The sequence below is a fragment of the Gorilla gorilla genome, chromosome 16, assembly GCF_029281585.2.
Source record: "Gorilla gorilla gorilla isolate KB3781 chromosome 16, NHGRI_mGorGor1-v2.1_pri, whole genome shotgun sequence".
Lineage (NCBI taxonomy): Eukaryota > Metazoa > Chordata > Mammalia > Primates > Hominidae > Gorilla > Gorilla gorilla.
In genome coordinates, this window is record NC_073240.2 from 98,807,044 (window position 1) to 98,820,009 (window position 12,966).

A 12,966-nucleotide genomic window follows, 5' to 3' on the forward strand; every position below is an offset into this window, starting at 1 on the left:
ATTAAAGGCATGAGCCACCACGCCCAGCCCCATTTGTGTATTTTCTTTGGTGAAGGATTTAAAAATGAATCTTTGACGAAAAATTGGATGATTGTTTTAAATGTTGAGTTTTGAGGGATTTTTTTTTTTTACATATTGTAGATACAAGTCATTTGTCAGATATGTGATTTGAAAACAGATTACTTTAATATATGTGTTGTTTAATATACTTGTTGTTTTATTCTCTTAACACTGTCTTTCACAGAGTAAAAGTTTTTTTTAAAAAAGCCCTATTTAACAATTTTTTATTTTAGGGCTCATGCTTTTGGTGTCATATCTAAAACCCCTTTGCCTAATCCAAGGTCTTAAAAACTTTCTCCTGTGTATTCTTGCAGATATTTTTTTTAAGGATAGCTTAATGTTCAAGTCACCCTAGACAGAACCTTGCTGATTCTGTTAGGTCTTTGAACACTGAATCTGATTATCTAGGTTCCTATACTGATTTTGAGACCATCCAAGTGAAAGTGCTTTGTAAATTCTAAAATGCCGTAGACTTTTTAGTTATGCTTCCTTATGTTTAAAATTATGAAAACAGGAACTGCTATACACTTATATGTTGATCACAACCTTGTGCCTCACTTCTTGACTTCCCTGTACCTCTGCTGTTTCTAGCTCAGTAAAATAAAGCATGATGTTTATGAGTTCTGGATTTTTACATGTTGATTTTGTATCCTGAGACTTTGCTGAAGCTGCCTATTAGCTTAAGGAGCTTTGGACTGAGACAGTGGGGTTTTCTAAATATAGAATCATGTCATCGGCAACACAGACAATTTTACTTCTTCTCTTCCTATTCGAATGCCCTTTATTTCTTTCACTTGCCTGATTCACCTAGCCAGAACTTCCAATACTGTGTTGAATAGGCATGGCTAGAGAAGGGATTCTTGTCTTGTACCGATTTGGAATGCTTCCAGTTTTTGCCCATTCAATATAACATTGACTGTGGGTTTGTCATAAATAGCTCTTATTATTTTGAGATACGTTCCATCATTACCTAGTTTATTGAGAGTTTTTAACATGAAGAGATGTTGAATTTTATCAAAGGCCTTTTCTGGATCTATTGAGATAATCGTGTGATTTTTGTCATTGGTTCTGTTTATGTGATGGATTATGTTTATTGATTTGCATATGTTGAACCAGGCTTGTATCCCAGGGATGAAGTTAACTTGATCGTGGTGGACAAGTTCTTTGATGTGCTGCTGGATTCGGTTTGCCAGTATTTTATTGAGAATTTTCATATCAATGTTCATTAGAGATGTTGGCCTGAAGTTCTTGTTGTTGTTGTGTCTCTGCCAGGTTTTGGTATCAGGATGATGCTGGCCTAATAAAATGAGTTAGGGAGGAGTCCCTCCTTTTCAGTTGTTTGGAATAGTTTCAGAAGGAATGGTACCAGTGCCTCTTTGTACCTCTGTTAGACTTTGGCTGTGAATCTGTCTGGTCCTGGGCTTGTTTTGGTGAGTAGGCTATTAATTACTGCCTCAATTCCGGAACTTGTTATTGGTCTGTTCAGGCATTAGACTTCTTCCTGGTTTAGTATCTGGAGGGTGTATGTGTCCGAAATTTATCCATTTTTTCTAGATTTTCTAGTTTATTTGCATAGTGTTTATAGTATTCTCTGATGATAGTTTGTATTTCTGTGGGGTCAGTGGTGATATCCCCTTTATCATTTTTATTGTGTGTATTTGATGCTTCTTTCTTTTCTTCTTTATTAGTCTAGCTAAAGTCCTATCTATTTTATTAATTTTTTTCACAAAAATAGCTTCTGGATTCATTAATTTTTTTGGAGGGTTTTTTTGTGTTTCTATTGCCTTCAATTCTCCTCTGATCTTAGTTATTTTTTGCCTTCTGCTAGCTTTTGGATTTGTTTGCTCTTGCTTCTATAACTCTTTTCTTTGTGATGTTAGGGTGTCAATTTGAGATCTTTCTTGCTTTCTAATGTGTGCATTTAGTGCTACAAATTTCCCTCTTAACACTGCTTTAGCAGTGTCCCAGAGATAATAGTACATTGCCTCTTTGTTCTCATTGGTTTCAAAGAACTTCTTGACTTCTGACCTAATTTCATTATTTATCCAGTTGTCATTTAGGAGCAGGTTGTTCGATTTCTATGTAATTTGTTTGATTTTGAGTGAGTTTCTTAATCCTGAGTTCTAATTTGATTGCACTGTGGTCTGAGAGACTGCTTGTTATGATTTCAGTTCTTTTGCATTTACTGAGGAGTGTTTTACTTCCAATTGTGAGGCCAATTTTAGAATAAGTGTCATGTGGCACTGAGAAGAGTGTATATTCTGTTGATTTGGGGTGGAGAGTTCTGTAGATATCTATTAGGTCCACTTGATCCAAAGCTGAGTTCAAGTCCTGAATATCCTTGTTAACTTTCTGTCTCGTTCATCTAATATTGACAGTGAGTTGTTAAAGTCTCCCACTATCATTGTGTGAGAGTCTAAGTCTCTTTGTAGGTCTCTAAGAACTTTTTTATTTAATCTGGGTGCTCCTGTATTGGGTGTAGAAATATTTAGGATAGTTAGCTCTTCTTGTTTAATTGATGCCTTTACCGTTAGGTAATGCCCTTGTCTTTTTTTTACCTTTGTTGGTTTAAAGTCTGTTTTGTCAGAGACTAGGATTGCAACTCCTGCTTTCTTTTTTTTTTTTTTTTGCTTTCCATTTGCTTGGTAAATTTTCCTCCATCCTTTTATTTTGAGCCTATATGTGTCTTTCCACATGAGATAGTCCTCCTGAATACAGCACACCAGTTGGTCTTAATCTTTATCCAATTTGCCAGTATCTGTCTTTTAATTGGAACATTTAGTCCATTTATATTTAAGGTTAGTATCGTTATGTGTGAATTTGATCCTGTCATCACAATGCTATCTGGTTATTTTGCACACTAGTGGATGCAGTTTCTTCATAGTGTTATTGGTGTTTATATTTTGGTGTGTTTTTGCAGTAATTGTTACTGGTTTTTCCTTTCCATATTTAGTGCTTCCTTTAGGAGCTCTTGCAAGGCAGGCCTAGTGCTGACAAAATCCCTCAGCATTTGGTTGTCTGGAAGGGATTTTATTTCTCCTTCACTTACAAAGTTTAGTTTGGCTGGATATGAAATTCTGGGTTGAAAATTATTTTCTTTAAGAATGCTGAATATTGCTCCCTATTGTCTTCTGGCTTTCAGCCTTTCTGTTGAGTGGTCTGCTGTTTGTCTGATGGGCTTCCTTTTGTGGGTAACCCAACCTTTCTCTCTGTCTGCCTTTAACATTTTTTCCTTAATTTCGACCTTGGAGAATCTCATGATTATGTGTCTTCAGGTTGATCTTCTCATGGAGTTTCTTGGTGGTTTTCTCTGTATTTCCTGAATTTGAATGTTGGCCTGTCTTGCTAGGTTAGGGGAGTTCTCCTGGATAATATCCTGAAGTGTATTTTCCAGCTTTTTCCATTTTCCCCATCTCCTTCAGCTACTCTAATCAATTGTAGATTCAGTCTTTCTACACAGTCCCATATTTTTCAGAGGCTTTGTTCATTCCTTTTCATTCTTTTTTCTCTAATCTTGTCTGAATGCCTTACTCTAGTAAGGTGGTTTTCAATGTCTGATATCCTTTCTTCTGCTTGGTCGATTTGGCTATTGATAATTGTGTATGCTTCACAAAGTTCTCATTCTGTGTTTTTCAGCTGCATCAGGTCGTTTATGTTCCTCTCTAAACTGGTTATTCTAGTTAGCTGCTCCTCTAACCTTTTATCAAGGTTCTTAGCTTCTTTGCATTGGGTTAAAACACACTCCTTTAGCTCAGTGGTGTTTGCTATTATCCATCTGCTGAAGCCAACTTCTGTCAATTCGTCCATCTCATCCTCTGTCCAGTTCTGTGCCCTTGCTGGAGAGGTGTTGCGATCATTTGGAGGAGAAGAGGCACTCTGGCCAGTTGGATTTTCAGTGCTTTCTTTTTGTTGATTCTTTCTCATCTCCATGAGTTTGTCTAATTTCAATATTTGAGGCTGCTGAACTGTGGATGGGATTTTTGTGGGTACTTTTTTATTGTTTTTGATGCTCTTGTTGTTGCTTTCTGTTTGTTTTTCTTTAAATAGTCAGGTCTCTCTTCTGCAGGGCTGCTGCAGTTTGCTGGAGGTTCACTTCAGACCCTACTCATCTGGTTCACTCCTGCACCTGGAGATGTCACTTAAGGAGGCTAGAAAACAGCAAAGATGGGTGCCTGCTCATTCCTCTGGGATCTCTGACCTCGAGGAGCACCAACCTGATGTCAGTAGGATGGCTCCTATATAGAGTGCCTGACAATCCCTGTTGGGAGGTCTCAATCAGTTGAGTGGCATGGGGAACAGGACCATTTAATGAAGCACTTTGACTGTCCCTTGGTGCAGAGGGTGTGCTTAGCTGGGAGGAAACCCACTCATCTGGGCTGCTGGATTCCTAAGAACTAGCAGGAGGAAAGGCTAAGTCAGCTGGTCCACAGAGACTATGGCCACCCCTTCCCCTAGAAGCTCAGGCCCAGGGAGATTAGACTTCTGTCTCTGAGCCCCTGGCTGGAGTTGTTGGAGTTCCTGCAGGGAGGCCCCATACAGTGAGGAGGAGGGTCAGGGTCAGGCCTAAAGAGGTGCTCTAGCCACAGTCTGCCACAGCAGGTGTGTTGGGCTGTGGGGGACACCACTTGGGACCAAGTGTCTAGCCTCCCTGGTGCCAGCAGGGAAAAAGCACAGCCTGGAGCTATGGAGATGGCTGCCACCACCATTCCTATGCCCAGGGAACTTAGCATGCCAGGCAGCTATCAGCTCCAGTGCTGGTTGCTGCCCCTAACACAAGGAGCTCAAATGGCTTAGACAGCAGGCAGCTGCAGCTGTGGTGCTGGTTGCCTCTCCCTCCAGGAGCCCAGAGGATTAACCAGGTTCTGGCTGAGAGGCTGTTGAGAATCTGCGCAGCTCCAGGGTTGGGAACCTAGGTCCTGGCGGGGTGGGTTCACTAGTGCGATCTTAGGATCCATGGGTTGCACGGTTCCATGGGAAAAGCAGTTTCCCAGCTGGGAAGCATGCTCACTCACCACCTCCTTTGGTTGTGGGGTGGGGGCTCCCCTGTCCCATGTGGCTGTTAGATGAGCCCCCGCACCACACTGCTCTTCCTTCCTCTCTGTGGGTCATGCCAGCCACCTACTCAGTTCTGATGAGAGAACCTGGATACCTCAGTTACCCGTGCAGGATTCACACGCTGTTATGATTCTTTTCAACAGGAACCTCCTACCACTGCTGCTTCTAGTCGGCCATCTTGGCCCCACCCACTACACTCATAGTTCGGTCTGTCTGTGTCTTCCTAGAGTTTTAAAGTATGCATTTTAAAGTCAGAAAAAACCTGGTTTTTAATCCACCAGTAAGGAAAGATATATAAATCATTATAGATAACCTTGATAAAAGGTTAGAGGAGCAGCTAACTAGAATGGTGATAACATACAGCTCCCACTTAAAAGTGGACACATGAGGGGGAACAATACACACTGGGGCCCACTGGGGTGGGTGAAGAGATGGAGAGCTTCAGGAAGAATAACTAATGAATGCTGGGCTTAATACATAGTTAGTGAGTTGATCTGTGCAGCAAACCACCAAGGCACAGGTTTACCTATCTAACAAACCTTCACATTCTGCACATGTACCCCAGAACTTAAAATACATGTTGAAGAAAAAAAAAAGGTATAAAACTACTTTGACTTATCACTCTCTACCTGGGTTACCCCCAACTCTATAATGAGGATCATAATAGTATGCATTTCACTTACCTAGAATACCTAGCATAATTAAACAGAATAATTAACTTAAAGGATTTAGCAAAATGTTTGCAAATGTAATCTCTAAAATATTAGCTATCTTCATTATGAAAATGAGAACATATTCCGGATTGCTTTTAACCTATGTTTTTCATAAAATCTCTTGTCATTAAAGTGCTTCAAAACATGCTTTTTCAATTATTGCATAGGACTTCATCATATCCATGTGCCATAATATGTATAACCATGTTCTTATCTTTGAAAATATACATGAGTTTCAATCTTTTACTATTGTAAATAGCATTGTAATGGAAAATCTTAATTCTGCCCATGTTGGTGGAACATTTATCCTGCATAGAATAATGTTCTGGGCACTAGAACAAACAATGCAGGTATAATCACTATCCCCATGGTATTTATGGAAATTAAATAAGCAGTTTGAACAAAGCATAATGCCATAGTATATGAAGTAGATGTTATCGTAGAACAGTCTCCTCAGAATTGGGGGTCAGGGAGTCTTCTGGGAGGAAGTAATATCTGAATGGATGCTGTGGGATGAGTGGAAATCTTCCTAATGGACAAAAGCCTGTCAGAAAGTGCTTGTGGTATTCCAACAAAAAGGAATATCACACAAGAAGGCTTGGGGATACAAGAGTGCACGAACTAGAAAGAAACCCACACATGTACAGTCAACTGATCTTCAACAAGCGTGTTGAGAATACACAATGGGGAAAGAAGAGTATCTTCAACAAATAATGTTGGGATAACTGGACATCCATATGCCAAAGAATGTTAACTGGTTGCTATGCTCCTACCTGCTAACGAGCAAACTGTTGTACCCCTATCTTACACCATACCCCAAAATGATCTCAAAATGGATTAAAATTTAAATGTAAGAACTGAAGTTGTAAATTTCCTCAAAGAAAACATAGGAGCAAAGCTTCATGACATTGGTCTTGTCAATGATTTCATGGGTATGACACCAAAGGCACCAGAAACAAAAGCAACAATAGACAAATGGGGCTTATACTAAGTTAGTACACGTCTACATGTAAAGAAAACACTCTACAGTGAAAAGGCAACCTATACAATGTGAGAAATTATTCACAAATCACATATTCAATAAAAAGCTAATAACCAAAATATATAGGGAACTCCTACAACTCAATTAAAAATTGAGAAAAGACTTGAATAGACATTTCTCCACAAAAGACAGACAAATGGCCAACAGGTCTACGAAAAGGTGCTCAACGTCACTAATCATCACGGAAATGCAACTCAAAACCACAATGAGCTATTTCACACCTGTTAGGATGACTATTATTTTAAAAATAAATAAAAGATAACAATTTTAACAAGGTTGTGGGTAAATTGCTCAACCTCAATTTTAATAAGAAAAATACAAATTTAAACGGACATCTCGTGAAAGTTTTGCCACAAGACTCAGTAGGAAGGGCAGTGGGCCAACCTACGCTCTCATGGGTTGATGGTGGCAATGCAAAATTGTAGACACGTGGAAAAAAAATGATCATATCTGGCAAAATGACAAACAAATTTTTTGACTGAATAGTACAAATTTTAGAAATCTATCCCAATTTTACCTGGCCAAAAAAAAATTGCTTAGGCACAAGAATGTTCTCTGTGGCATTATTTTTAAAAGCAAGCAATTGAAAACAATCCAAATATCTTTCAATAGGGCAATGTTTGAATAAGCTACAGTACATTAATATATTATCAACTCAAATTATATTTTAAGAAAACCTAGGTTATTTAAATATAGACTGGGTACAAGGTCATATCTATGAATTATTGATCATTTTGTAAGATATAAGTATGGCATTACGATTACATAAAAAACAAATTTTTTTCTTTAAACAGAGGCATATGGATATATATAGGGGTGAGGTGACATGATGTCTGTGATTTGCTTTAAAATTTTATTAAGGTGACCAAGAAATTAAACAATGGTTTTAAATAAAAGTTGTGATTACCAGTGATTTGTCTACTTGGAGGTAGTATAAAAATATGTGTTAAAGTATACAATAGCTTAACTAGTGAAAACAACTCTATGGCTATTTTTAAAATATAGAAAGATTATATCTCAATATTAAATGTATTTTCAATAATATTCTGTCAATTCAGATTTTAAAATGCTAATGCCATGAATCAGTGTAGATAGCATAATGCTCACTGATGTACTAGAATCATAGAATTCCATCCTGGGAAATTCTTTAACCATTATTGCCCGTACATATTCCTTTCTGATGCCTGAGTGAAGTAATTATCCAGCCTCTATTCACACACGTTTAGAAACAGAGAACTCACTACTTTATGAGGTGGCTCATTTTATGCTTGAGCAGCTCTTCCTTTTAGTGATCCAAAGAAATTTTCCATGAAAGTTTTAGAGCTTAGATAACCTCTTGTGCCTCTAGAGATGCAAGCACAGTGCATGAAGAGAAAAAGCAAGAGCTCAAGAAAAGACTAAGGCAAAAGCTGGTGAATCCAAATCAGGATCCCATCCCAGAAACCCACGTCCCTAATCTTCACCCTTTCCCTCAATAGACACTAGTCACTTTCAGTTCCAGTGACATGATTGATTCTAGCCATGAAATTCTGGATTCAGTGGCATACATCTGGTGACATGCTATTGAATAGTTGACTTCTATTCTAGATCAACTAAATCAACTGACTGGTTTCTGGTTTTTGTTTTTGTTTTTTATCTCTTCCTTCCTACAACTTTGGGTAAGAGTGTGATTATGAGGAAGAGGGAATTGCATGGAGTGTGATCACAGCCAATGAGTTAACATTGACCTCAAGGCAGACTAGGATCCCTCTCTGGGAGCCCCAATCTAAGCTCCCATCTTATGTCAATGCGTAAATATTTGAAAAAACAATATTACTCTTGAGTCACATCCTTGCTAACATTAATTGGCTGTTTATTGTGTGTTAGGTGATTTAACATATTTATAATATTCACAAAGATAGCATGAGCGATGTTGTCTTATTCCTATTTTACAGAGAAGGAAACAAAGAGAAAGAAAAATCATAATAAATAAAGAGTCAGTACTCAAGTTCTTGTATATTGGACTCCAGAGTCTATAAATGTGTTTTATGACTAAAAGCTATTGGTACAGAAATTAATTCCAAATTCCAGAGATGATCAACACAGTCCATAGGCCTAAGTGGCTTTCTCACTACTTATGACAGACTTTATACTTCTTTAAAAGAGCTGAAGTCCAAGTCAGGAATTTTGCATCCAGATTACTATTTTGCTTTCTTATGCATGAACTTAGGGTCAGCTATATAGGGTATCATAAAATCACCGCATCTCCTTCTTGAGTTTGTGCTGTTGACTTTTTGGGCCCAAATTTTGGTTATTACACTGATTCCCATTAAATTTTCCTAACTTTTTATTCAGCCCACTGATTAGTTGATCATGAACTTATAAGGCCCTGGATCTATTTTGAAATGTTTTCTAATTTTTCAAGTTTTGTGAACTCTGTTGTTTTGATTTCTCCATTTTTTTCAATTATTCCCTACAACATTAAACAGATATCCCTGTAACATACAGCTAGAAATCACATTTCAATTTGGACCTCAATTTACCATCCAGCAGCCTGTGATACAATAATTCAATCTCCTAACTTCAACAGCTGCACCTATGCCTCTCTTTGTTCACAGGTGTCTTAGGAGAAGACTTGTATATACTCACTGACACCCATCTATATTGTGGCTGTCACAGTGGCTCTGCAAAAAGTAACATAAAACAAAAAGAAGGCCTTATGAGACTGTGCCTCCTCTACAATCTGTGTTGATTCTGAAACTGTTATCTCCAGAATCTGGCTCTGAGTCTGTATCAGTTTTCCTAGTCTCTCCTTTGTGCCCTTCTCTTCCTCCTTTTGCCATCCCGCCTGTTTCCTGTTCCCCCATCCTTCAAAGACCAGGGACCCCCAGATCATGTCAACCTTGCTCAAAGTCTTTCACATTACTACAGCTTCTTCATTTCATCTTTCTGGAGACATTCTACTTGTTGTTCCCACTGTGTGAGATGGTTCTTCTGGATTTTCACTCGTTCAACACAAGTTTACTCTAATGCTTTTCAGAGAGAGCGCAGATGTAAAATGAAAGTTGACATGTGCCTTGCATCCACTGAGGATGTCACAGTGTAAACAGCAGCCCCATTGCCTAGCCTGAATAGAACAAAATAGCTGAGGAGACTGAATGTTTGGTTTTTCTTAACCTACACTTTCATTCCTGAGTTTATGTGGAATTTCGTCTATCTAGGTATGAATCGGTCGATTGCTGTCACTCCCAAGTTTTTATCTCATCACTCCATTTTTTTAGGAAGCGTGCTTGAAAATCTGCACTTGTCAGCGAGTTTGCTCCCAGTTCCTCTCCCATTACAAATGTGGCACCATCTTCCCTCCTTCACATGATAGCGGACTTCACAGCGCTCCCTGTTAACAGGATGAAAACAAGCTATGGACTATCTAATAAAGAGTATATTTATGATATCTTTATTAATATTCTGGTTTACTACCAAAAAAAGCATATGCCATATATATCATATTCAATCATCTTTTAAATAAGACTTTAATATGAGCCAGATACATAGATAGATAGTTCTGGAGATGCAATAATGAATGGCACAGATTCTTACCCCAGAGAGTGACCCTGTGTGTATTAGTGCACACAGTTAAAGACAGACAGAGATTATATATAATAATAATGAACAAAGACTGAAAAATAGGGGCTCGAAATTAGTATATTACAGACTTTTCCTGTTTATTTCTGTTGATTTTCAGTTTATTCCTGATATTTCAATTCTTCTGGTAGGAAAATAGCATAGCCTAGTGATTTAGATCTTCAGCTTTGAAATTATTTGCTATTTAAATGCTTCCGCTTACCACCTCTGTGACCTTGTGGAAGCTAATAACCTCTCTGATACTCAGTTCCTTCAACTAGAAAAATCCTGTAAGAGTATTCTGAAGACATAACATATGCCACATGTGCACGGTGCCTTACCAGCTAGCACTGGGTGTGCACTTACCTGCCATGTGTCTCACACTGTTTGAAGAGTTCTGCATGTATTTTCTCATGCTTGTTTCACAATTACCTTTGAAGTGTGTGCTTTCATGCTTTCCATGTTTCAGATCACTATGCTGACACAGGTTAAGTAGAGGTGTCAGTGTGCTAACTCAGGCTGTCCGACACCAGAGTCCTGGGGTTAGCCATCAGGTACATGAAGGGTAGCTTTAATCAGTTATAGGAAAAGCAAAAAGTAAAGTACCATGAACCCCTTCTACTTTTTGTTCATCCATTCCTCACAAACAACTTTAGCTCAGCAGCTAATGGGCAGTTTCTGCCTCTCCAGTAAGTACTTTCATTCCCTTTTGCATATTGATATAAGTTCATACGACCCAGGTCCCACATGACCGCAGACAACCATGGTTCTTGCTGTACTTGGGGTGCAGGGCTATTGGATGTGACAAAGTTTAAAGAGCATTTTTGCTTCCCATTCTTCAGGCTGGAAGGTGGTGCAGCAATTCTTGTCCAAAATCAAAGGTGACTGGTTGGAATGCGTAGACCTCTGTGGTCTCGTCAGAGAAGCAGTGTAACCCTTCAGTCCATCTTCAGAAGCAATATGACTCAGAAAAAAAAAAAAAGTCTAGTCTTCCTGTCCCTAATATATAATCATCCAGAGCTGATGATGGTCATGCATGTTGGTAATAATCCAAAAACATTCTAATAAATGAACCTCAGAATATTTTATGGCTGGTATTGTGATTAGTTTTACATCATCTTGGCTAGGCAATAATATCCAATTATTCAATCAAACACTAAAATAGCTGTTGCTTTGTGGGTATTTTGTAGCTGTGATTAACACCTCAGTCTGTTGACTAAATCACAGATTGGTCACAGATTGGTTGGATGACTGAGAAGAAATCATCCACAATAATCTGGGTGGGCTTCATCCAATCAATCAAAAGACTGAAAAGCAAAATTGGGGTTGCCCTGAGGAAGAAGAAATGTGGTCTGTGGACTGCGCCATCAGCTCCTGCCTGCTCCTGGCCTGCCCTGCAGATTTCAGATGTGCCTAGTCAACCCCCACAATCACATGGCATATACCAATTCGTTGAACTAAAATTTCTAAACGATGGTGCAAACACACACACACACACACACACACACACACACACAGGTTCTGTTTCTTTGGTAGAACTCTGATGGATATATAGTAGTCGATGTCCAAAAGCACCACATGCACTCACTTGCTAAGGGTACAAGACTATACCAGGCTGTAATGATTTTTCACCCACTGTGAGTGATATTGCACATTTAATTCACGTCACGGAACAGAAGAGTGACAAACATCTTTCAAAATGGAATTCTGGTGTCTGAAGTGCCCCATCTTCACTTACTTGTGGATTAGTCAGTTGCCATAGAAACCCCAACAACCTGCAGCTGCGGGTCCCCCAATTCTGGCTATGACAACAGTCAGGAAGAAGGGATTCTGCATGGTTAGCGTTGCTGTTGAAGCAGAGCTTCAGAGCTAGGAAAACTGACAAATGGGGCACTGTGGAGTGAGGTCATCAGGGAGGAAGGGATTATGACACCATTGTTGTTATCAGTCTTGCATTTTTTCTGGTGTTCAGAGAGAACCAAGGGACAGGATAAAATAGTGACTGGGTACCCACCAGCACTGCCTGCCCTCTGTGAGCTGTTCTTCTGACACCCTCCTTAGTGTTTATGTCTCTTCAAGAATTCTCATGCCCATATGTTCTCACTCATAAGTGGGAGGTGAACAATGAGAACACATGGACACAGGGAGGGGAACATCACACACCCACACCAGGGCCTGTCACGGGGTGGGGGAAAGGGGAGGGAGAGCATTAGGACAAATACCTAATACACGCAGGACTTAAAACCTAGATGATGGGTTGATAAGTGCAGCAAACCACCATGGCACATATATACCTGCGTAACAAACCTCCACGTTCAGCACATGTACGTGCTGAACTTAAAGTAAAATAACTTAAAGTAAAATAAAATAAAATAATAAAATAAAAGAATTGTCATGTCCATAGATATGCACAGCAATAGTTCAAATTTCTAATCAGACCTGAAAGGCATTCTAAGAAATCTCACTTGAGATATTTTATTAATGATAAGAGTCAGT